The sequence below is a fragment of the Sus scrofa genome, chromosome 3, assembly GCF_000003025.6.
Source record: "Sus scrofa isolate TJ Tabasco breed Duroc chromosome 3, Sscrofa11.1, whole genome shotgun sequence".
Lineage (NCBI taxonomy): Eukaryota > Metazoa > Chordata > Mammalia > Artiodactyla > Suidae > Sus > Sus scrofa.
In genome coordinates, this window is record NC_010445.4 from 98,210,932 (window position 1) to 98,218,437 (window position 7,506).

A 7,506-nucleotide genomic window follows, 5' to 3' on the forward strand; every position below is an offset into this window, starting at 1 on the left:
TTGGGAAAGGTCAAGTTTCAGTATTAAACAGGATGGTCAAATGGGTTTCATTGAAAAGGTGAGAATCTAAAGACTGGAGTGAGAAGGTTGGCAAGTAGATTTTTGGGGCAACAGTGTTCAGGTAGAGGGTAGAGCTAGGGGCAGAGACCTAGTATGTTTGAGGACCATCAAGGGGGCTGGATTCCCAGAATGAATGAGGAAGAGAGTGTCCAAAGAGGAAGACAGACATACAGGTGAGCGGTGGGAAGAGAGGGCAGATAATTTATATAGGATCTCTTTGGTGGTTGCAAAGGCTTTGGTTATGACATTGAAAGAAATGCAGTTATTAAAGAGTAACTCTAAAAGACAGACATGCAGATGGCCAATAGGTACATGAAAAAATGCTCAACATCACTGATTATCAGAGAAGTGCAAATCAAAACTACAAGGTACCACCTCATACCAATCAGAATGGCCATCATCAAAAAGTCTACAAATAATATATGCTAGAGAGGGTGCGGAGAAAAGGGAACCCTCCTACACTGTTGGTGGGAATGAAAATTGGTGCAGCCACTATGGAAAGCAGTACAGAGGTTCCTTAACTAAAAATAGAACTACCATATGTTCCCGCAAATCAACTCCTGGGCATATATCCAGAGAAAACTCTAATTCAAAAAAGACATACACCCCAATGCTCATTGCAGCACTACTTACAATAGCCAAGACATGGAAGCAACCTAAATGTCCACTGACAGAGGAATGGATAAAGAGTCATGATATCACACACACACACACACACACACACACACACACACACACACACATATGCATGCAATGGAATACTACTCAGCCATAAAAAAGAATGAAATAATGCCATTTGCAGTAACATGGATAGATCTAGAGATTATTATACTAAATGAAGTAAGCCAGACAAAGATGAATATCATATGATATCACTTGTCTGTGGAATCTAAAAAAAAACTGATACAAATGAACTTATTCACAAAATAGGAATAGACTCACAGACAGAAATAAGCTATGGTTACCCGATGAGAAAAGGTTGGGAGGAGGCATAAATTAGGAGTTTGGGATTAACATATACATACACACTGCTATATATAAAACAGATAACCAACAAGGACCATGGTGGCTTCGACTGGGATGGCAGCAATGAAGAAGTTAATTCCTGCCAGATCTGATGTGCATGTGAGAGGAAGACAGGGGTCAAGGATAACTTAGTTATTTGGCCTGAGCCACTGAAAGAATAGATTTGCCATCAACTGTGATGGGCAAGACTGTAGGTAGATCAAGTTTGGGGAGCATCCCAAAAGTTACATTTCGGACATCTTGAGTTTGAAGAGATGGAGCAGACAGTTGAATATATGAGTTTAGAGTTCAAGGAAGAGGTCTGGATTAGAGTATTTGACCAGCATCCATGAGGATGCAGGTTTGATCCCTGGCCTCACTCAGTGGGTTAAGGATCTAGCATTGCCGTGAGCTGTGGTGTAGGTCACAGACGCAGCTCAGATTCCATGTTGCTATGGCTGTGGTGTAGGCTAGCAGTTATAGCTCTGATTCGACCCCTAGCCTGGGAAGCTCCATATGCCTCGGTGTGGCCCTAAAAAGACAAAACAAAACAAAAAACCCCGACACATCTAGAGGAGGTCATCAAAAGAGGTGGATAAGGAGGAGCAGAGGACTGAGGTCTGAGCCCAGGGCACGTCAACATTTACAGGTCAGGGAAAAGAGACGGAGCCAGGAAAAGAGACCAAGAAGATGGCACAGAAGGAAAACCAAGAGAGTGAGGAAAGAAAGTGTCTCAAGATGGAGAACATGGTTGATTATATCAGATGCTATTAATCAACAAGACGAGAACTGAGAATTGACCACTGCATTTAGTAAGGCAAGGTTACTTTGACCAGAAGAATTCCTGTGGAGCACCGAGGGACATAAGCCTGACTTGAGGGTTGGTGTAAGAGAGCATTGGAGGAAAGGAATTAGAAACAGCATGTATGGATGATTCTTCTAAGGAATTTGCTCTAAAGGGGAGCAAACAAATGGAACAGAGGCTGCCAAGGGAAGTACAGTCATTAAAGGGCTTTGTTTTTCTAAGATGTGGGAAATAATAGCATGTTTGTGGGCTGATGGAAAGAGTCCAGCAGAGAGTAATAATTTGGTGTAGGACAGAGAAGGAAGAGTTGCTGCGTAATGTCCGTGAGTAGGTGAGAGAACATGGACTGCCTGTACAAGAAGAGGAATTTGCTTTTGATGGATAGGTCACCTCTGATAATAGGTGGAAAGGAAAATATGAAGACGCAAGTGCTGGACAGGGGATACATGTGATGGGGGCAGGGGAAATGGGGGTGGGGAAATCTGCAGATGTATCCCCTGGTTTGCTTCTATTTTCCCGTGAAAGAAGAATCCAATTAGATCCTTTTAGAATTCAGCTGAGAATGGGCATGGGAAGGAAATGTTTAGGGTTTGAGAAGAGAGAAGAAGGTACGAAACTGTCATCCAGGGACAGGAGAGTGAACAAAGCAGGGAAACATAAATATGACTGTTGGGCAGCATTAAGGGCTCACTTAAGTTTCAGCATCGTGAACTTCAAATGAGGTCAAGTGTAGCTGCGTGTATTTCTCTAGCTGGGTATGGCTGTGAAATTTACACTGTGTCAAGGGGGGAGTAAGAACATCAAGGGGGTGGGATCCATAGATTGGAGGTTCTGGTGGGATCACAGGATGATTAGGATGGAGCAAGGAGGTGAGCTGGAAAGATGAGAGGTGGGAGTCAGAGAGCAGGATGGATGAAGGTGAGATTATGGAGGGATTATGGGTTGAGTGGGGGGAAAAGCACTGGAGAGAGAAGTTCAAGAGACTGAGAGGCTCGTGTTGGAAGGGTTATCTCTGTGTATATTGAATCACGTTTATTAAGACAATATTGGAGGGAGTGACAGTGAACCAAGGTCTAGAATAACTGCAAAATAACCTGTGGGGTCAGGAGAAGACAGTAGTGGTTGGTATTAACTGATGACATGAAATTCAATGTGATGTGCAAGAGAATACGCCTAAAAGTGACAATGAGGAGTAAGGACACCTATCTCGCCTCTAGGCCTAGTGACGAGGCCCATGAGAGACAAATCAGGTCTTGCTGGAGAAAGCTGTAGGGACAGCAGGGAACTCAAGGGGGAGCTGGGAGTCCTGTTGGAAAAGAAGTGAAAAGGATGCTTGGAGAAGAGACGGAGGATAGAGAGTTTGCTAATCATGGACTATGAACTCTAGAGGTCACAGAGGAAGAGTTTCAGGAGTTGAGGCAGACGGCAGAGACCACAGAATAGGGGAAAGGTGGGGCCTCTTGGGGATGAAGTGACCTGGGAGCCAGGGAGATTTTAGGACTCACAACAACAGGGACAAGGACACAGTGATATTAGCCTCATCAGATACCAAGCGGATAAAGGCAGCAAGGCTGAGTGTTGGGATTCCTGGGGCTCCCCATCAGACCAGGAGGTAAGAGGGAGGCCCTCTGAATAGAGTGTGCCCCGACTCAATGTGGCAAATCCCTGAAGGGGGCCTCTCCTACTCCTTTCCTGCTCTGTAATTTTGTGCCTTTTCCAAAGGCTGTACCTAGCAATTGTGACAATTCTGACTGCCACGTTATCCACTGGTTTTGAAAGACGTTGGATAGATTTTCCTGTCTGATAAGTGAATTTCCTGTTTCTCCAAAAGCCCTAAAAGTACTTCATCACATGCACCCCATCCACACCCCAAGAGTACACATCCGTGGCTCTGTTGACACACTTGGCCCATGGATTCCTGCCAAAAAAGTCTGAGCTCAAATATTCACAGAGCTGAAACCCTTCCAGATAGGCATTTGGGGAAAGCTGAAGTGGCCCCGCAGTCCAGCAGATTGTCCGTCCGAGGCCATCCCATCCCTCGTCACGTCTCCATACAAAACCTTTTCCCCTCTCTGCCTGACCCAGAAATTGCTCTGGCAGGAAAGCTTCCAAGTTCAAGGACGATGGTTCTCCCTCATGTGGTCCACATTTCAGAGAACCAGCTGCTCACCATCTTGGTGAATGAGCTCGTGCTTCAGTTCCTGGCTGCTCAAACCCCAGTTAATCACTTGGTTCTTGTCTTCATTCAGCTCCTCTTCTGGGCTCAGCTCTGCTCTGGTTGAAAGCCAGACCCATTCCTTTGGGCTCGCTCATAGCCTGAGTCGGCAGCCTTCTAATCACCTCCAGGGTTTGCTTCTGGACATTCCCCAAGGCTCTGCCAGAAGGAGGTTTGAGGAAGGCAGCCCAGGATGCTAATAGAAGCGTGGTGTTTGCTAAGTTAAATAAGAGGATGAGCTCCTGGGAAACAGGTGATGTTCTGACGTCCATGTCAGCTGTTCAAACACCAGTTTCTCACCCTGTGGTCTTTGAGGACTTGAAAAATCCTCTCTGGTATGGCCTGATGCCTTGTCTGGGGGAGCCCCGCTTTCTCTCCTCACCTTACTTTAACTTACCTCAATTATTCTTCCTTAACTAGCTCTCAAGAAAAGATATCCAAACTGGAACGTAACTAGTTAGACTCCACAGTTACCTCTTCTAGTGAATAACTGCATTTTCGTGAGGGAGGTAGGGGTCAGTGAATTCAAATGCCAATGGGCCAAGCAGGAGGGTGGGTAGAGGACAAGATGGGAGGGCTGAGACTATGGTGACCCGTGCAGTGCGGCTCAGACCTTAAGACTGGGGAGGAGAAGCTAAGAAAAAAAAAAATCCAGGTATTTCTGTGCAATCTTCCAATTTTAAATGTTTGATAACTAACTCAGCTTGTAAAAAAAATGCTGGGAAAGCCAGACAAAATATATCTTTGGGTCACTTTGGCCCATGGCCCAAGGTGAGATACCAGAGACCTGTGTGAATTTAAGCACACATCTGGCTCTGTGTTAAGCACAGTGGTTCTTTTAGGCTTTTTTTTTTTTTTTTCCTTAATTTTTTTTTGCTTTTTAGGGTCGCACCGGTGGTATACGGAGGTTCCCAGGCTAGGGGTCAAATCTTAGCTGTAGGTGCCAGCCTATGCCAAAGCCACAGCAATGCCAGATCCGAGCTTCGTCTGCTACCAACACCACAGCCTATGGCAATGCTGGATCCTTAACCCACTGAGTGGGGCCAGGGATCGAACCTGCATCCTCACGGATACTATTCGGGTTCATTACTGCTGAGCCACAATGGGAATGCCTATGCTTGGTTTTTAATAAGGAGGCCACTTGGGTCTCCATGTGGTCCTGAAATCACACAGGAAGGGCTGACCTTGGTGACTACATCTAGTCTCTTTGGGGTCCTCCCCTATGGACAGCTTGTTCCTCTACACTCTGGGGTCCTGGAGTAGGTTGCCTGGCCCCTTAGGAAAGCCATCAAGTTCAATGATGTTCAACCACTCAGGTCTGTTAGAGAAAGGTGAGTGTTACAGCCACGTCTTCCTCACTGTGACAGGCGGCTGAAGGCTGAAATGGAGTCACTTCCATCTCTGGGCAGGGAGACCATTAGAGTTGATTACCTCACAGCAGAGATTCCACATGTGACCCCTGGGGTCAGATCCCTGGGTTCAAAACTCTCCTCTGCTAGTTAATTAGCCTCTCTGGCTCAGTTTCCCCATCAGAAAAATGGGAACTTAATAGTAGATTCTAAGTAGGATTCTGTGAGATGAACAGCCAAGTACTTCCTTAGCACAGTGACTGAAGAGTAAGCTCCCGCATTGGAAGAGAGATATGATTTCATTTTTAAAACAGGGATAGACTTAGCATTTAGGTTAAGCTTATTTTTACAGCCACGTTTGAAAACTGGTGGTTCGGATTGGTTTCACTCATTGCCTCCAAACCTGCCTTGCTCTTGCCACACTCTCCTGGAGGCATCAGATCTCTGAGTTTCCTGGGGACAATTTCCGTGTCTGAGTCCATTAGCCCTAGGCAATGGAACTTCATTAAGGGGAGTCTTTTTGTGTCCAAGGGGCTCCTTTTCCCAAGCTGTACCCTACCAAGTCCCCAGGCTCAGTAGACTGGCTCAGAAAGTCTCACTGAGCTCCTGGGAACCAGCCTGCTGGGAAAGCAACTCCCTTGTCTAGTGGGGCCATATGCCCTCTTCCCATGTGCATACGCCCAGCTTTTTCTCTCCCCTCTTTTATATTTGCTCTGCCTCCAGTCTGTTCCCCACCGCCCCACCCCCACAACGAAAAGTGCTATCAAAATTGTATTTATTTATTTATTTATTTATTGTCTTTTTGCCATTTCTTGGGCCGCTCCCACGGCATATGGAGGTTCCCAGGCCAGGGGTCGAATCGGAGCTGTAGCTGCCAGCCTGCGCCAGAGCCACAGCAACATGGGATCCGAGCCACATCTGCGACCTACACCACAGCTCATGGCAACGCCGGATCGTTAACCCACTGAGCAAGGGCAGGGATGGAACCCGCAACCTCGTGGTTCCTAGTCGGATTCATTAACCACTGCACCACGACGGGAACTCCATTATCAAAAATTTAGAATCAAGAGTTCCTGTCCTGGTGCAGCCGAAACGAATCCGACTACGAACCATGGGGTTATGGGTTCGATCCTTGGGCTTGCTCAGGGGGTTAAGGATCCGGCGTTGCCGTGAGCTGTGGGGTAGGTTGCAGAGGTGGCTGGGATCCCACGTTGCTGTGGCTGTGGCCTAGGCCAGCAGCTGTAGCTCAGATCGGACCCCTAGCTTGGGAACCTCCATATGCCACGGGTGTGGCCCTAAAAAGACAAAAGACCAAAAAAAAAAAAAAAGTGATTTAGTTTGTTGCCTTCCAACCAATGGCAGCATCCATCATCCATCTTGAGAGAGTCAGACAAAAGCCACAACGTGGGGTCCCGGAAAAAGCCTTTTAAAAGTACCAGGGGAGGGAGGGCACAGCCTGGCCTGCGATTGGGAGCTAGGGAGGTTTATCTCTAGTAGAGAGAAAACCCTCAGCCTAGGCACTCAGGGGGTCTTGGGAGAGGAAAGAGAAGCCAGGCCTCTGATACAGAAGAAGCCTACCCCTCCCACTTCGGGGAGAGCAGCCCGCAGCGCAGCGGTGGCCGGAAGTGCTGGGCTCTGGGGAGGCTGAGTGGGGAGGGGCTGCCTGAGAGCGGGGTCTCCCTGCTGGCCTGGGATATTTATAGCACCTGTGTTTCTAGACCTGTCTCCACCTGGATTTGTACGGTCTGCGGCTGCAGCGTGTGTGGGGAACGAGGCGGGCACATTTTGCTGCAAGGGCCAATTCTCGGCCTTGGGACTCTCTAGCTGGAAGGGAAGTTACAAAATCAAAACAAGGGGCCATCTGGGGGAACACCAAGGCAGAGCGGCGCTGCTGTGCTGCGTCTGCAAAGCAGTCGGCGGTGAAACCCGGGGCTTTCCAGCCCCACCTAGTGTTGCATTTACCGCAGCCGTGGGCGTGGGTGAGGCAGGTGTGGGCGGCGGGGGAAGTGGATCCCACCCTGCCAGTCTCCAGGCGGCTCTGGCTTTCCCTTTCCCGCTGTTCCTCCAAAGAG